At 46.3% G+C, this 8,799-nt stretch overlaps 1 long non-coding RNA gene across 1 annotated transcript; it reads right to left on the bottom strand.

The window, feature by feature from the left end:
• Positions 1 to 2,557: 2,557 nt before the first annotated feature.
• On the bottom strand, positions 2,558 to 8,794 carry LOC111833631 (uncharacterized). The gene is made up of 2 exons (XR_011989894.1): positions 8,277 to 8,794; positions 2,558 to 2,941 (listed from the first exon to the last, which is right to left on the bottom strand). It is a non-coding gene; the product is annotated as an uncharacterized lncRNA (long non-coding RNA).
• Positions 8,795 to 8,799: the final 5 nt, after the last annotated feature.

The raw sequence follows: 8,799 nt of genomic DNA, 5'->3' as shown, positions 1-8,799 counted from the left end.
GTTTGGCAGGATTCTGCCCATCAATCAAACTGCATTAGTTGGGGGGGAACAGAGCTGCCTATATTAAATCACTATTAACAGACAAAGTCCTTTTAAATGTTTCTTAAATAAACCCCAGTATGTGCGGCCTTAATTGCGATTCAGATACACGGGCCTGCCTGGGGGCTAGGAAGAACAACAACAACAACAACAACAACACAGGCTTGAATGCCAATTTCAGGAACTCTGCGGAACATTCCTGCAGTCTCACTGAAGGCTCTTGCTACCTCATCTATATTATTAAATATCTTGTATTATCTCTGTTTGCTCTCTTTAATTCCTGAAATTTGACTGGCTTGTTGTTGTTTTTTTAAACAAAGCGAATCATTAAAAATATAACTCCGCTGTATTCGCAAATCATGTTGAGTCGCAGATGACAGTGTGCCGGAGAACCAGAAGAGGTTCTGCTGTCTGCAAGGCGGCTCTCAATCCAATGAATCAACACTGGCCGCCTTTGAGCAATAAAATATGCACCTGCGTGTCAAGGGAGGGCAGAGGGCTATCCTCAGCAATGGGAAAACTCCTGTGTGTTTCAATGATTTATACATATTTTATGTGAGAAATAGAGGCAGTCTGTCGGACAGCAGCTTGGGGGACAGAGAGAGAGAGAGAGAAGATCCATCCCTGCTTAATTATTTAGACTCCATCTCCTCCTTTTCTATTTATTGTCCGATGCCCCATCTGAACATCGGAAAATGAAGGAGGGAAAGAATAAGGTGCCCCTGTCCTCATGTTCTGCTGACATACCCCCAAATTCCTCCTAATAGAAGGAAGGCAAAATGTTTATCATTATGGGATCCTGGTGATGGGATCACCTGAAATAGACATGAGTAACAGCGGAGTTTGGCCAATCTTGGCGTGATCGCTAAACTGCACCGGGATTTTCACAGCACTAGTTTAGAGATTTATTCCCGTCTTGTGTCCAGTGAGCTTTGCCAGCTGTGGCAGCCCCTCGAGAGCCCAGCCCCCGCAGCCTCCGAGGGCATCACACTTAGCCTTTGAGGGAACTGCTGCAAGAGTATCGAATAGTTCGCCCGTAAAGGCTGTTGCTAAGTTGGTGTCATTCTGGGCTTTAGGGGTGGGGGTTCCTAATGACTTATTGAGGCCAATCGTCATCAAATGCCCCACTGGGGGCCCCTTGATCCCCGTAGGCTGACGACACAGGGAGCACCAGTGTGCTTAAATATCCACCGCTTTCCATTAGCTGGGCATTATGGGATACATTTCCGGTTAAATACCTCAATGGAGGGCATGAAAGGATAACATGGAGAGCGGAGGTGGAGCTTTCTGCTTTTCAATTTGCATCAGCCAGAAAACGTGGGGGTGGGGGGGGGGGGTGGGGGGGCGGTTGTCTAATGATGTCCCCTAAGATTTGTATTGTTTTTGTGTTTCTCTCATGTCCCAAAACTCATGTGGTTAATTGATGACACTGTTTGGAAAGAACATAACATCAGCTGGTCTTCCCGAATGTCACTGGGCAACTTGCCAGCAAAAGATAACATCCAGAAGGTTGTAAGGGCCAAACAATGCTCTGGGGGCCCGAGCAGACCTGGCAACCCCCAGCTAAAGAGATGCCTCTACCGGCTATACCTCTGTTTTTGATTTCGGTTGTTTTTCTGCAGAGTCATTTTCCCATTAACCATGGAACCACACGGTGTCTGGAGGATGGATGGCGATCTGGTCGACGTCCTCGATTCGAGGTCGATAAAGTAAAGATGGCGAAGATATTCTCTGGAGATGAGTCGTAGAGTGATTATCTAGTCATCTCTTTGTGTTTCATTGTCCAGTACAAGGTTTCCGCAAAGCCTGGAGCTTATCACCGAAAACACAGAGCAAAACACCTTCCCCTAAGTGATTAAATGAAAGATCATTTATCCCTGTTGGTGTGCAGCACCTCTCTAATATCTAATGCATCTAATACCCCCTCTAATACCTCATCTTCATTTGAGCCATGATTCAATTATGGAGATGGTGTTTGGATTGCGGTGATAAATTATGGGAAGAAGTCTGGCTCTGCCAAAAGGTAAAGATAGCTTTTTTTATGGTTTTTAGAAAACCTTTCTATTACAGTAGGGCATCATGGTCGTTCATGAAACAACTTGTTTCATCAATTCACTTAATACATCCATCCGCCCATCCATTTTCCGTTAATTAATAATAATTAATTAACTGATGGGGGTCCACGTTGACACGATCACCGAGGAGGTCCATGAATTGGAATCCCACCTTGGACACCTCTGTTGTACTTTTGAGTGGGACCAGAGTTGCACATAAGGACCACAAGGATTAATGAGTAGGGTTGTTGTAGTTGAATAGTGGATGAGTCTATAGCTATACCTTCCCGATACTGAAGGCACTAATCCGAAGAGGTGAGACCAACTCTGCCTACTTCATTGGGGCCCATAAAGCTCCAGCGAAGAGCAGGGTGCACCTTCCAGGGAGGGCTGCTAGTTTATGGGGATCCAGGCTGCCTGACAGGCTGAAGCTAACCCACCACGAGACCAACGCCTTTGGGGAGTCCGATCAACCATCTTTATTGAGTGCAATTTAGTACAGTGTTTCTCAGAAAGTTACAATTACAAACTGACATACTCATCACAATAAACAAATCTGAATTTTACAACGACACTCACACGCGCACACGCACACACACGCAAGCACAGAAGAAGTGTCCCGTCCCGTCGCTCGCTATGTACAATGCAGTGGGTGTTTCCGTCCTCATGCTGACTCACGCACTGCTGCGCCGGTCCCGGGTGGGCGTGGTCAAGGTGGCGGGTGTCAAAGTGTGGGAGTCAAAGTTAGCCTCGCGAGACAGTGATAGTCATTTTGAGTCCGTTCACTCTTGCAGCACTGTCTGGAGTCCGGGCTGAACAGTGAGAGTGCAGCCATTTCCCACAATTCTCTGCAACATGGGGGGATGGGGGAGAAATTGGTCAGTTCGTTAGTTTTTCTTTTTAACAAACGCAGATGTAAATGAAATAGACAATGTCAGTGACTGAACAGCAGGATCGTGTTTACTACTTAACCAAACTATTACATAGAATATTAATAAAATTCTTTCCACCTGCTGAGAAGGGTCGACGCAGGCCTTAACGGGGATTTTAACATCTCAGGCAGCAAAAGGAGGAGAGGAGGGACAGAACAGAGAAAGAAGATAGAGAGACGGGGGTTGGGGGCATGAGTGTGGAGAGGGTATGAGCATAATGAGAAGCGGGTCCTTCAGGGTGGGCGTCTTTCTGAGTCGCCTGACACAAAGGGAAGCCCTATAGCAGGCCCCAGCTCCTTCATCAGTGCCCTGCACTGTGAGGCAGTGACGGTGAAGCAGTACTTCACTGCACTGCGGCACATGGCTTTCAAGATAGGGAGCAGGAGACCTGGGGTGGAGGGGGCTATGTTAGCATCAGGACATCAGTAAGGCAGCATAGTTAAGCAATGATGAGACACAATACACCGAATAAGCCCTGCAGGATTGCTGGGCAACCTATCCCAGGAGGCTTGGGGCACACCCTGGGTGGGATGCCAGCTCGCACGAAAAAAGGGCAATTTAGATATGGGATCTGCCTTTGGACTGCAGGGGGGAACTGCAGCAGCTAAAAGAAAGCGACACCCTGGCAGAGGTAGAGTGGGAATCAAACCCACCTCTGCAAAGCCACAGAAAGACAGGTATTAAGACAAAACAGATATTAAAACAGGTAGCAAGTACCTAGGTGGCTATCCTAAGTATAGCGAGCGAGTTACGAAAAAACTGTGAAATTATCTCAGATCACAAGATCTTTTAACTTTGAAATTTTTCAAAATAATATATACAGTCATTCGCCGCATATTCATTCGCACATACGCAGTGGTCCCATGATGCAGCTGTATGGTAGCACTGCTAGTTGATGAATGCGCCACCCAGCCGTCGTAACATCTTAACTCAACATATTACTCATGTGTTTGTGGTGATGCTAGTGCTAACACACCTACTGCATTGGCAGTCGTATAGGTGTGTAGGACATACAATTGTATACAGTATATAATGTTTCATAAGGATAATAAATACTAGGTTATATGCTATACTGTACTTTTTATCGTTATTTTAGAGTGTACTATTTCTACTCACAAAAGAGGTTTACTGTAGCTTTGGTGCATAGTAGGCTATACCGTACAATATTTGCACAAAGACAAAATCACCTAACGAGACATTTCTCAAAATGTATCCCCTGTCATAACGTAACGCACGACTGTATATTTTTTTTTTAGATCGTGTGTAATATTAATGCTGAAATGGGAGCCCCAGGAGCAGAATTATCCGGAGGGGGGGTGAGTTGTAGATTTGGGGTGGGGGGGTGGGTTGTTTCTGTGCCTCAGGGGAGCCAATCACAGCCAGACTGAGTCGCAGTCGCCTCAATGGGAACCATGAAGTGCGGGTTCTGGCGTTTCTCGGGGAGTAATTAAAGCTGGCGCACGGGCGGCAAGCTCTGCCTCACGCTACCGCACAGACCAACTATCCTAACAGGAGAGGCAGCCCTCCCACTGACAGCCAACAACTCATTCCATGCCACCTCACGAGGCACTGTGGGCCGACTGCAATATGTCATTTCCTGCTACGGGATCAGGTTCGGCATCTGTCAAAGTGAAGTACCATCTTAATATATGTGTGATCGAACGCTTTTCGTGGGATAACAGGAAGCAGCGTGGTCAGAAAATGAGAGCGGCAGCTGTGAGGCGGAGTGATTGATGTAGCGCGCCCGCTAACGTACAGAGGCCTGCTGTGGAAGGCAGTGTTAGCACTGATTGATGCACGTCGCCCGTGGATTTTGTTAATCTACATTCTCCTTGTATTTATAGTCCTTCCCACACACGAGTGACAGTAAAGGCCTGTCGAGAGTCATTCGGGCCTCTAAAAGGCCATTTGGATTATGACTGCTTTGATAATTGCCATGAACACAGCACTTTCAGTCATGCTAACGAAGCTACTTGTTAGCATTTGCAGTGTATCTCTTTTTTTAACCGTGGTTGTGATAGTTTCCTCTCGCCTGTGATAGTTGACAGTTTCCTCTCGCCTTAATTGATATATTTGTAATTCAACAGTACGGTACTAAGAAGCATCCTTTGTAAGAAATGACTGTCCCGATACAAACAATTTTATGACTTTGAAAACTGTAATTTCACTGTCACTGTTTTCAGAGGGAAAATGGAGAAATTACAGTGCATGGAGCAGACAGGGGGTGGGGGCATGTTAAAATCGAGCTTTTTAAGTGTGTGTAATTGCGGAAAAGTTTACGGTCTGTGGATGGAAGGAGCTGGAGCTCTCTGGTGGGGGTGGAGCGACCTCGGGGGGGTCACCAAAACAATAAAATAACAACATACTTTTCCAATTTCAGCTACTTATTAGGCGAGTTACTGAAGTGAAACTGATGCCCTTTATCCATCACATTTATTTATTTATTTTTATTTTTTAACATAAAACTTCATTTTTCTCGGCCTGTAAACAGGACTAAATAGTTTTTTTTTCTGTTCACATTGAAGAACAGCAGCAGAGCAGTTACCCTGTACCTTTACTGCCACCCATGGGGGGGGGGGGGGGGTGGGGGAGAAAAGGGAAGACTTTAAGGGGTCCTGACACTAGGGGGAGCCCATGAGTGTGGATAATGGCAGCTTTGGTTTGGAGAAAGGAGAGGACCCATCCATCCATCCATCCATCCATCCATCTACCATTACCAGTTATCTATTCAGGGTCATTGGCAGTCCAGAGCCTATCCTGGAGGCTACAGGGTACAACCCATGATGGAGCACCAACCCATCACAGGGCACACTGACACACCTATGGGCAATTTGATAACTCCAACTGACCCGAGCAAGTTTTTGGACTGGGGAAGGAAACCCAACGATGACACAGGGAGAACATGCAAACTACACACACATGGAACACTAGCAGAGACTCGAACCCAGGTCCCAGAAGTATGAGGCAACAGTGCTAACCACTGCATGGGTTCTCCCCCTTCAGTAGAATTTTTGCCTCAGTTTTTCCCCCAAACATGCTGAGTGGCACATTTGTCAGTAGGCATCAATTGACACTTCCCTCAAGCTCCAATCTACAGAAAAAAGGCCTCGTTACAGAAATGAGCCAAGCCAAGGGCCCTCATATTCACTTCGAGCTGACATCTCAGGCAAGGGTAATGTCCGAAAGGTCACCTGACAAACAGCGATAGACCACTGGCGAATAAAGAGCCAATCGTGCTTCACCATCACTCCTCACATCTTCCGAAGACTGAAACCATCGCTGTGAAACCATGTGCAATCGCAAGCACAAAATATCAGGTAAATTATGGGGGAAAAAAACCCAAAAGCACCCCCACCAGATCGCAGATAAGGTCTAAAGGCGGCTGCATCGATCGATATTTCCCGGGACTAAGAGGAGAGACGCGAAATTACTTCACGGGAGAAAGGAGTCATCGGTGTTAATTAGAAAAATTAATGGGTGCGATGACACGCTGTAAATGAATCAATGCTTCCAAATTGATAGCGGGGCCCTTTTTCTTACGGAAATCCGCCCGTGTCAGGCACATTCAGCCTCTCCGGATCATCAATGAGAAGTGACCTATGACCTTGCAGAGGTATATGAGGTGCTGTCAAAACAGAACGAAAACCACCAGAACAGTTTGTGCACGGATTTTCAGCCTGATTACATTTAGTTGTCTGAATTGAGGCCTTTCATCCAAGAAATTTATGGTCTTAACCCTTTTCTACAGCTCGACACTTATCTGGAGGAGTTTAAACCAAGGGCTCTGCTATGAAGAACTCCAGACTCGTACCGGAAGCTTTTCTGCGCACAAATCCCTGACGAATACGCCAGCAAGAGGTTTCAATACAGCGATCACAGCTATTGCTGGATGTAAAGACAAGCCTGCTTCATCTCCTGGAATCACACAGTTTTTTATGAATCATTTGCTGTCCATTGGTGATTTAGTGATGCCAGGTCACCTGATTACATGTTTCTGGACAGTGAGAAGAAACAGGAGCACTGGGAGGAAGGGAGAACATTCCAGATCTACACACAGCAGAGCTGGGAATCGAACCTGACAGCCTGGAGCTGTGAGGCTACTGCATTCATTGTAGGATTGTTTTGGAAGGAATGTTTTTACTATAATGGTTTGTCCATTACCAGGACTTCCCCCCCACACACACATACACAATTGGGGGGGTGAAAATTTGCTGTGCCAGGAATGGGCACCTAAGGTGCCTATCAAAGGCTTCAAGTGTCCAGGGAGAGAGGGGTCCCCCTTGTTGGTAGATTTGTGCAGGGGGAGGGGCATTCAAACCTGTAGTTTTGATACCTGTCTACTACCTGCCTGCCGCAGCCATATCGTATCAGTTTGTGAAAAGCATTCCAGTCTGTTGGAGAGCTTACCCTCGGCCTTTAATAGTTTGTTAACGTACTTCCATTGATTTTCATTTAACACAACGTGGTGGGGGGGGGGGGGGTCACCCATGGTTGGTGTGGCCGGGAAAAGCCTGTCATATTCCCTCAGAGGGCGCGACCCCCACTAAACAGCTGCAGGCCTTTTGCGACAGGCATTTTCTTTTTTAAAGAAAGAAAAGTGGAGCTGGGTGCGTACCACCGATTAGGGCCTCATTACGTTCCTGAGCACCAAACACAAGTCTCATCTATCACGCCATCCCCCAAACAAACAAGCGGAAACATGAGTGGGGCAGAGTCTTAGCAGGGATGCTAAAAGGATAGCGTATTAGCGAGGCGCTAAGAGGGAGAGATTACGTAACTGACGCCATGTTTGTTACACAGAGATCATGAAATCTCACCTGCTTTTTGACTTTTAAGAGGCTCTCTGACAAAGAGATGGAGTTTGGGACAATGGCAAAAAAGTATGAATGCCATCCCTTCCAGACTTTACCCCCAAAGATGATTAAACTTGGCCAATCCTTTGACAAACTTGTTTAATGTTTGATTTCACTTTCTGTCTTTCCCAGAGATTTTTGCTTCCGCACCAGTTATCCTACTCAACTGGGTATATCTCTGGGACAATTTTTATTGAGTTCCAAAGCATTTTCGAGGTATAACCAGGGTCTAGTCTAGCTGCCTAGGGTCTGATTATTACAAAGGGCCCCAGACGGAGTCCCTGGTCAGCAAATCCTGCCTGAGGCCCCTGAAGAGGGGCATCCAGCCCTGGATACAACAGAAGGGCTTTCAAGAAAACAAGCATTAACCTTCACACCACCTGTGCCCGTTTACGTACCTGAGAGACTGATCCACAGTGCTGGGATGGACCGTTGGAAAATTACGTTCCCAAGGGCTCCAACACAAATTGGAAAAGAAATTCAATTAAATGGTAGAAAAGAAGGATTTAGTTCTGAGCCCAGCGGCCACTAATACGCTATGTGATGACGATCACACTCATGCCAACCTGGAGAGCTGGCTGGTCTTCCAAAAAAGCTGTACAGTCATTATTCTTTCGTAAAATATACAGTGGGTCATCTGTACAGAACAAGTCCGGTCTCCGTCTGCCATCTTGCTCCGAGGTCCTTGCCCTCAGCGGCGAGTCGGAAACATGGAGAATGACGCCAGCGTGTCTCCGGCACGCTACAGTCCCATTCGCTTACTGGAAGTTGCCAAAAATGCAAGCGGAGAAAGTATATATACATAATTTAATTACACATCACCTTCAATATGAAGATTTATCGGAATTATATTACATCGATTTATGTATATCTGTTTTTCCTGTCATGTTTCCTCTGTGAGTGAGTTTAAAATCACCTTCC

Source organism: Paramormyrops kingsleyae, chromosome 4, assembly GCF_048594095.1.
Source record: "Paramormyrops kingsleyae isolate MSU_618 chromosome 4, PKINGS_0.4, whole genome shotgun sequence".
Classification (NCBI taxonomy): Eukaryota; Metazoa; Chordata; class Actinopteri; order Osteoglossiformes; family Mormyridae; genus Paramormyrops; species Paramormyrops kingsleyae.
The sequence above is the reverse complement of the archived record's forward strand: the minus strand, read 5'-3'. Positions and strand labels throughout refer to the sequence as shown.